The 9,936-nt window shown below is 43.9% G+C and overlaps 1 pseudogene across 1 annotated transcript; it reads left to right on the forward strand.

Moving 5' to 3' along the window:
• The first annotated feature begins 4,954 nt into the window (after nucleotides 1-4,954).
• LOC306664549 (negative elongation factor A-like) lies at nucleotides 4,955-9,365 on the forward strand (annotated as a pseudogene). The gene is made up of 2 exons: nucleotides 4,955-5,254; nucleotides 7,495-9,365. The product of its transcript is annotated as a negative elongation factor A-like (transcript).
• Nucleotides 9,366-9,936: the final 571 nt, after the last annotated feature.

The following is a 9,936-nucleotide window of genomic DNA, read 5'->3' on the forward strand; positions in this document are numbered from 1 at the left end:
AACTCTTCAGGAAAGAAGAGTGCCTCAGTAGCTCAGACTCCAGAGGACTGGTCCGAAATCCAGGAAGGAGGGAAATTGTAACTGTTTCACCTAGAGAGCAGACAAGACTTGGCTTTCCTGTGCTCAAGGCTGTCATATTGGTTCAGGCACTTGGGCAACTTCTGATATCCAGAGGGCAGGGATCATGCAGGCTCACGGACTAAGGTCCTGTCTGCCTCCCTTGATCCAAAGCTCCAATTCCTGGGAACATGTGGCACCGAGTTGGTTCAGGCACTGGAAGGTACATCTCCTCTACCTGATCAAACACATCTTCACTGGGCAAGTGAACCTGGTTCCTAGGAGGTAGTGTGCTATGGAGCTTAGCCACAGGGACTGTAGTTTCTCCCCTGGAGTCACACTCTAACACTAAGGAGCAGGACATCAGACTGTTTGGAGGCACCCCAGGATGCAATTACTCCCCGACCACAGGTTCCAAGAAACTGAGGCACAGCAGCAACCAGAGTGAGGGGAACCTTCTAGGTGGCTCATTCCAAGGGAGTAGCTTAGCTGGAAGGTGTGCACTACCATGTGTGTGAGCATGGTGCAATGGCAATAGAGCCTCATAAGAGGCAGGATACAGTAGCTACTGGGCTTATGGGTCAGACGCACTTTAGAGTGCCTCTTGTTTCAACATGGCACATTGCAATAGCAACTTGGGCCACAGAGGTGGGTCACATTTCTGAAATAGTGGAGCCCTGTGAACTTCAGGCAGCCTCCTAAGCTATGCTCAGAGCCGTCGGGGACTGCAGGGTCCTCCAGTAGTGACCACTGCAGGTATCTGTAATCTTGATGGGGGTCTGTGGGCCTCCCTTTTCCCTGCAGGGAGAACTCTCTTCCGGTGTGAGATTATCCCAACTCAGGAGATGGGGTAGTGGAAGAAGTTGTTTCCTTTCCTCCTCTATATGGTCATCCTGCATTTCTGTGCTCTACAATGTTTTGCTCCCCTTTGGTCACTATGTTCAAAGTGTAGTTGTTCATTTGTTGTGTTGGTCCTTATTTGTATGGAGGTCTGAGCATCTTTTGTGTGGAGGGCTGAGCATCAGACTCTTCTAGTCCGCCATCAGACTATTCTAGTCTGCCATTTTGCTGACATCATTCTTAAGTCCACACACTTCACACTTCTTACTTCTGTTTCTACTTCTTTCAGATCTCAATCCCCCAGGCTCTCCATGCACCAAATATTTCTTCTAATCAAGTCTGTTGTAAGATCAGTAGCATTGGCAACACCTGGGAACTTATTAGAAACTCAGAAACTCAAACCCCTCCCCACATTTATTGAATAAGAATTTGCATTTTAACAAGATCCACAGGTAATTAGTGTGCATAATGAATTCTGAAAGTACTGCTCTACCTGAACTTGAACCCAAGCTTCTTGGACAAACACACTCTAGGCACAGAGGCAATCATCAAGCTACTCAGGCAATGCAAACTGAAATCAGTTGCTATTTATACTCCAGCCAGGTGACTCTAGGAGAGGGTGCTGAGAACATGTAATTGATTTACAACATCATCTGGCTATAACTCAGTGAAAACCAAGCTCTCTCTCTCCCTCTCTCTGTATTGATGTAATTACCAACATGAGGGAAAGCAGGTTCTTTCTTCAGATCAAGTAACCTTGTTATTTATCAGCCTGTGCTAGCTCTGCTTCTGATTAGCAATTTATTCTGGGTGGTTATTGACTGACCCCACTTGGCTCCTGTTATTCATTCTGTTCCCACCAGCAACAATTATTTAGCTCTTAGGATGATGGAAACATAGATGTAGCTGTGCATATTTGCATTTCCTATACACTTTCCTCTTTTCCTTGCCCATTCTGTAGACAGACTATTACTTAACTCTTCACAATACCTAGCAAAGAAGCACTTACCAAAGAGTGTGATGGATGCTGCTGAGTGTGACAGGAATCATACTTTGCACGGTTAATCTCAATTCACCATCTCATGAGCTAGAAACAAAATTGTTTTAAAACCACATTGGAGTACTCTCCATGACAGAGAACTCACTGCCCGCTTCTGTGCACAACCTCTGTGCTGTAAGCCAACAATAAAAAGCAGATGATGTCACCTGCTTAGAAGACACTTCCCTAGAGCTCATTTCAAAGTCATTTATTAAACTTCAACTCTATTATTCCAAAACGATTCCTTCAGCGACACCTTACTTCCCAGGCTAGAATGTATTCTTACAAGAATACTAATTAAACATGATCCAAATGGGGTTTTATTTAACCGATGTTGGTACTTAGGGAAAAGTTTGAATCAGAACTATTAGGTAAGAATGAATGACATTGCAGATTCTGTTTTGTTTATTTTAAAGAGCCTTAAAGATGGATTGCATTAATTTCTCTTGGTGACTCTGTATGATCAAAACTTCTGATTTTCTTTTTCTTTTTGAAAAAAACTTTATGAGCACTTCAATTCTTGCACTTATTTCCTCAAATTACCACCATTTTGTGGTTCGCAGATAAAGTAACAAGAGGAAAGGAAAAGAAAGGAGGCATTAAAAGAGAAAGAAAGGAAAACAAAAGTGACCTCAAAGCTCATGAGTTTTGTGTAGAAGGATTTAAAGGTGTGCACACATGCACGAGTAAAGGACTGCTTAGAGTAGATGCAAAAGCACATTTTGGACCTAGAAGGGACCACCCTTCGCAGTTACTGCACTAGGGCAGTGTTATTCTAATGGGGGTGATTTTGCCCCTAGGGGACATTTTTGGTTTTCATACTTCTGGAATCTGCTGAGTAGGGAACAGAGATGGCGCTACACACATCAAGGCGCCCACACAAGCTGCCCCTTGACACCCTAATCTCATCTCTGACCCTTCTCACTCACGCCACTCTTCTCTAGCTTCCTCCCTGCTTCACAAATGCCCCAGGCCTGCTTCCTGAGAGATTCTGCATTGACAGTGTCCTCGGCCTTTTCTTAGCTCCAAGTGCCTTGCACCTTCGTGTCCATCAATGTTTGCTTAAATATCTCCTCTGCGGTAAGACCTTTCCTGAAATCGTATGTGAAGTGTAACTCCCACCCTACTTCCAGCATGTCCTAGCCATGTTTCCTGTTTTATCTTTCTTCATAACACTGATCACCATCTGACACAGTGTGTATTTGACTTGTTTACTTTTGGTATGTAGATTCATTACAATGGAAACTTCATAAAAGCAATACTTATTGTCTGTGATGTCACTTCTAACCTGAGCACCTAGAACACGGTGACATAGTAGATGCTTGGTATATATTTGTTGAATGAATAAATGAAGCAATGAATGAATCAAGTAAGAGAAAGTGCAAGATAGAATGTAATTAAATATTAAATTTTATGAAACCAAAAATATCTGTTGGGAAAGTTTTAGAATGAACCCATTTCTGATCACTGTTTTAAAATCCTGATACATTTTATTAACCTTCATGCATGTTCTCTTGTAGCCGCAGTGACCTTACTTTCAAAAACAGATAATATATTGAACAGACACATTGTTGAATGGGTGTAATGTCTCAGTTATGATAGATAAATAAGTTCTTGGTATCCACTGTACAACATACTATCTAAAATTATGGATATGATATTGAGAACTTCAAAATTTGGTAAGACTGCAGATCTCATTAAGAGCTCAAACACACACATAGACACCTCTGGGTATCCCAAGAAAAATGTTTTATGTGTTTATTACCTTCATCTTGGTGATTGTATCACAGGTGTGTACATGTTCAAAAATCATTAAATTGTATACTTTTTATCAATTATATCCAAATAAACTTGTTTTTTAAAAAATAAATGGTTTATCCTTACAAAAGCAAACTTGTAAAGAAATTTGTAAAAACAATAAACATTTAGTAATTGACTGGATGAAAAAAGAGAGTGTTAGGAGGAACTAAAAAAGAGGAAGAGTTTTGTATTAGTTAGGGTTCTCTAGAGGAACAGAATCAACAGGAAGTATGATTATAAAAAGGGGATTTATTAGATTGGCTTATAGGACCAGAAGCTGGATAGTCCACAAAGGCCGTCTGCAGCTAGAGAGCTGGAAGAACCAGCAGCTACGCAGTCCAAGACACAGAAGCCCCAGAACAAGAAAGATCAACAGTGCTACCCTAGTCTGAGACCAGGGCTTCTGGAAACTATCTGGAGAATCACTGGCAGAGTCCACTTTGGAAGAGTGAAGAAGTGAGAGTTCGATATCCTCAGATGATCAAAGCAACAATCAAGAACCCGTTCAAGAAGAGCTAAGCTTGCATCAGCATCTGCTTCCTTGTTATTCCAGCTTTTATTCCATCCTATTGGGCGGTGCTGCCCATGCTTAGGGAGGGGCTCCACTTCAGTTCCTATCCCACATTCCAGTCATTCCTGACACGCCCTCATTGACACACCCAGAAGCCTCTTAATCATCAGCATCTCTTAATCCAATCAAGCCGACAATTCAAATTAACTATTATAGTTTTTTCCAACCTGAACATCATTCTCTTTAGATTTTTGTCTCCACCTTGAGAAATGAAAAGTTGGTTCCTTTACAACTTTTGAAAAACAAAAACAAAAACTGGGAAAAACTATGGGAAAGAGGAGATCTGGGGTTTCATAAATGACTGGAAAAGAAAAATGATCCACCAGAACCTATTAATTTCTTTGATTAGGATGTGAACACAGAGTTTTGGTACCTTCCCCCAGAAGAGCTTTTGATGCACACAAGTGATTGCAGATGACAAACAGAAAGCATTCTGATAAACCTAGAGAAAGAAGCATGAAGTGGGCATGGAGGCACGCACCTGTAATCCGAGCAGTTCAGAAGGCTGAGGCAAAGGATCATGAGTTCAAAGCCAACCTCAGCAACTTAGCAAGGCCCTGAGCAACTTAGCAAGACCCTGTCTCTAAATAAAATATAAAAAAGAACTGGGGATAAGATGCCAGCGGGGGCGCGAGGCAGCCCCCAAGATGGCGTCCATGCAGGAGAGCGACAGGGCCTGTGGCTGCACAACAAGCTGGGCGCCTCCACGAGCTGTGGGCGCCACCCAGCATCGCGTCCCTGCTCACGGCGGGCCGCCGTCATAGACAACATCCGCCTCTGCTTCCACCGCCTCTCATTGGCCGTGAATCTCAAGCTGCTCCTCCGGATGCTGCACCTCCTGCGCCGCACAGTGGACGAGATGAAGGATGCCCTGATGGAGATTATCCAGCTCGCCACCTTGGACTCTGACCCCTGGGTCCTCATGGTTGCTGACATTCTGAAGTCCTTTCCTGACACAGGGTCTCTTTTTTTTTTTTTTTTTTTTATTGTAAACAAATGGGATACATGTTGTTTCTCTGTTTGTACATGGCGTAAAGGCATACCATTTGTGTAATCATAGATTTACATAGGGTAATGTTGTTTGATTCACTCTGTTATTTTTTCCCTTCCCCCACCCCTCCCACCCCTCTCACCCCTCTTTTCCCTCTATACAGTCCTTCCTTCCTCCATTCTTGCCCCCCTCCCTAACCCCAACTCTAACCCTAACACTAACCCCTCCCTCCCCCCATTATGTGTCCTCATCCACTTATTAGCGATATCATTCGACCTTTGGTTTTTTGAGATTGGCTTATCTCACTTAGCATGATATTCTCCAATTTCATCCATTTGCCTGCAAATGCCATAATTTTATCATTCTTTATGGCTGAGTAATATTCCATTGTATATATATATACCACAGTTTCTTTATCCATTCATCAATTGAAGGACATCTAGGTTGGTTCCACAAACTGGCTATTGTGAATTGAGCAGCTATAAACATTGATGTGGCTGTATCTCTGTAGTATGCTGATTTTAAGTCCTTTGGGTATAGGCCAAGGAGTGGGAGAGCTGGGTCAAATGGTGGTACCATTCCAAGTTTTCTAAGGAATCTCCACACTGCTTTCCAGAGTGGCTGCACTAATTTGCAGCCCCACCAGCAATGTATGAGTGTACCTTTCTCCCCACATCCTCGCCAACACCCTTGTTACTTGTATTCTTGATAATCGCCATTCTAATTGGGGTGAGATGGAATCTTAGGGTAGTTTTGATTTGCATTTCTCTTATTACTAGAGATGGTGAACATTTTTCCCTATGTTTGTTGATTGCTTGTAGATCTTCTTCTGTGAAGTGTCTATTCATTTCCTTAGCCCATTTGTTGATTGGATTATTTGCATTCTTGGTGTAGAGTTTTTTGAGTTCTTTATAGATTCTGGAAATTAGTGCTCTATCTGAAGTATGATTGGCAAAGATTTTCTCCCACTCTGTAGGCTCTTTCTTCCCATTGCTGATAGTTTCCTTTGCTGAGAGAAAGCTTTTTAGTTTGAATCTATCCCAGTTGTTGATTCTTGCTTTTATTTCTCATGCTCTGGGAGTCCTGTTGAGGAAGTCTGGTCCTAACCTGACATGTTGAAGATCTGGACCTACTTTTTCTTCTATAATTTGCAGGGTCTCTGGTCTGATTCCAAGGACCTTAATCCATTTTGAGTTTAGTTTCGTGCATGGTGAGAGATATGGGTTTAGTTTCATTCTGTTGCATATAGATTTCCAATTCTCCCAGCACCATTTGTTGAAGAGGCTATCTTTTCTCCATTGCATATTTTTGGCCCCTTTGTCTAGTATGAGAAAATTGTATTTATTTGGGTTTGTGTCCGTGTCCTCTATTCTGTACCATTGATCTACCTTTCTATTTTGGTGCCAATACCATGCCGTTTTTGTTACTATTGCTTTGTAGTAGAGTTGAAGATCTGGTATTGCGATACCCCCTGTTTCACTCTTCCTGTTAAGGATTGCTTTAGCTATTCTGGGTTTCTTATTCTTCCAGATGAATTTCATAATTGCTTGCTCTATTTCTGTGCATTCCTTAACATTGTAAAGGCCATGTATGCTAAGCCCATGGCTAATATCATTCTAAATGGTGAAAAACTGAAAGCATTCCCCCTAAAAACTGGAACAAGGCAGGGATGCCCTCTTTCACCACTTCTATTCAATATAGTCCTTGAAACTCTAGCCAGAGCAATTAGACAGACCAAAGAAATTAAAGGGATACGAATAGGAAAAGAAGAACTCAAACTACCCCTATTTGCTGATGATATGATTATATACTTAGAGGAACCAGGAAATTCCACCAGAAAACTTTTAGAACTCATAAGTGAATTCAGTAAAGTAGCGGGATATAAGATCAATGCACATAAATCTAATGCATTTTTATACATAAGTGATGAATCTTTGGAAAGAATAATCAGGAAAACTACCCCATTCACAATAGCCTCGAAAAAAATAAAATACTTGGGAATCAATCTCACAAAAGAGGTGAAAGACCTCTACAATGAGAACCACAGAACACTAAAGAAAGAAATTAAAGAAAACCTTAGAAGATGGAAAGATCTTCCATGTTCTTGGATAGGAAGAATTAATATTGTCAAAATGGCCATACTACCTAAAGTGCTATACAGATTCAATGCAATTCCAATTAAAATCCCAATGACAGTACCTGACACGGGGTCTCTTAACCTTGATCTTGAGGAACAGAAGCCCAACGTTCAAGATATTTTAGGAGAACTTAAGAGAAAAGGTGGGCGAGTGTGAGGCGTCTGCCATGCTGCCCCTGGAATGCCAGTACCTGAATAAAAGCGCCCTGACCACACTCGCCGGACCCCTCACCCCGCCTGTGAAGCATTTTCAGTTAAAGTGGAAGCCCAAGAGTGCCACGCTGCGGGCGGAGCTGCCGCAGAAGTCCACGGAGAGGGCACAGCAGCTGAAGAGGAGTGCGGGGCTGCCGTTCCAAGCCAAGGGCCCCGGACTGCTCCGCAAGATGGACACCACAACCCCGCTCAAAGGCATCCCGAAGCAGGCACCCTTCAGAAGCCCTACCGCGCCGAGTGTCTTCAGCCCTGCTGGAAACCGGACCCCCATCCCACCTTCGAGGACCCCACTGTGGAAAGGAAAGGGTGTGAAGCTGCTTGACATCTCTGAGCTGGATATGGTCGGTGCCGCCGAGAGGCGAAGAGGAGGAGGAAGACTCTGGATGCAGAAGTGGTGGAAAAGCCAGCCAAGGAGGAGACCGTGGTGGAGAAGGCACCGCGGGCTACGCAGCCGGCCTGGCGTCCACACAGAAACGTGGGTCTCTGAACAGCGAGCCTGCACTGCCCTCCACCCCCAGCGTGGTCCCAGCCTCCTCCTACGTCCCCAGCTCCGAGGCTCCCCCAGCACCATCTTCCCGGGAAACCAGCCTGCAGGCCACCCGGCCGCCTGAGGAGCCCAGCACCCCGAGCCCCACGCTGCCGGCACAGTTCAAGCAGAGGGCACCCATGTACAACAGCAGCCAGGGTCCTGCTGCGCCCACGTCGCCCCTGACGCCCACCACGCCCCCAGCTCTCGCCCCAGCCGCTCAGACGCCCCGGTGGCCATGGTGGCCCCACAGGCCCAGCCCCCTGCCCAGCAGCAGCCTAAGAAGTTGTCCCTCGCGAGAGAGCAGATGTTTGCCACCCAGGAAATGTTCAAGACCACCAACAAGGTCACATGGCCCGAGAAAGCCCTCACCCTGGGCTTCATGGCTGGTTCCCGAGAGAACCCTTGCCAGGAGAAAGGGGACGTGATCCAGATGAAGCTGAGCGAGCACACAGAGGACCTGCCCAAGGCTCATGGCCAGGGCAGCACCACCATGCTGGTGGACACAGTGTTTGAGATGAACTACGTCACAGGCCAGTGGACACGCTTCAAGAAGTACAAGCCCATGACCAATGTGTCCTGAGGGCCACCTGCCCCTGCCACCGGCGCTGACTGCGTAAGGCTCCGAGAAACAAGGGCTTTCCAGCTTGGCTGAGCAGCCAGGGGGTACATGCCTGTGCCCAGCCACTCACAGTGCTGTGGAGCCCCAGGTTATTTAAGTTTTAGATCTTTTCTCTGGGGTGTTTTGGGCTTATTTTTTATATTAATATGGGTTACTTTTTGTGTGATTTAAGATACTTTTTTGGATTCAATATTAGAGTTTTTTGAATGTTAAAGTTAGCCAAGAAAGTTATAACTTCCCAGTTTTAGTGCCTGTTAGACTTTTACCTTTTTTATTTTTTCTTCAAAGAAATTCTACTGACCGAGTGTGAGGGCTTTCCCCCTGCTAGTGCACGACCTGCCCCACAAGGTTGAGGGGACCAAAGGTGGTACCTGGAGATGCTGGGAGGTGGGGGGACTGCCCCGGCAATGCCAGGAAGGGAGACGGCGGGCCTTGCCCTTCGTCAGCGCCTGCCTGCGAGTTTTGTATGTCTTTTCTACAGCTGTGGATATAAAAGAGTGGTCTTTGGGTACCTATTTTCATTGTAATACTGAGTGATTAAAGTCTAGCTTTTCTAAAGTAAAAATAAAGGACTGGGGATGTGGTTTGATGGTTAAGATCCCCTGGGTTTAATTTCCAGTACCAAAAAAAAAAAAAAAAAGAAGAAGAAGAAGAAAAAGATGAAACATGACTTCATTAATGAATCAACAAGGATTAGTGAATGCTATCTATTTATGACTATTCTTTCTAAAAATTTTTTGTTCTAATTTGTTGTACATGATAGTAGAGTGCATTTATACATTTTGATAGATCATACAAAAATGGAGTGTAATTTCTCACTTTTCTGACTGTACATGTTGTAGAATCATATCAGTCATGCAGTTGTATATGTACATGAAGTAATAATCTCTGTTTCACTCTACTATCATCCTTACCCCTATACCCCTTCCCCTCCCTTCATTCCCCTCTACCTAATATAAAGTAACTCTATTCTTCCCTATCCACTCCCCCACTTATTGTGAATTAGCTTCCACGTATCAGAAAAAAACATCCAACCTTTTGGGTTTGATTTAGTTCACTTAGTATGATATTCTCTAACTCCTATTCTTAAGCAAACCTCTCAGTCTTACTCTAGTATCTTAAAATTTAAGTGGATTTTAA

Source organism: Sciurus vulgaris (genome assembly GCF_902686455.1).
Source record: "Sciurus vulgaris genome assembly, chromosome: 6".
In the NCBI taxonomy this organism is placed as follows: Eukaryota; Metazoa; Chordata; class Mammalia; order Rodentia; family Sciuridae; genus Sciurus; species Sciurus vulgaris.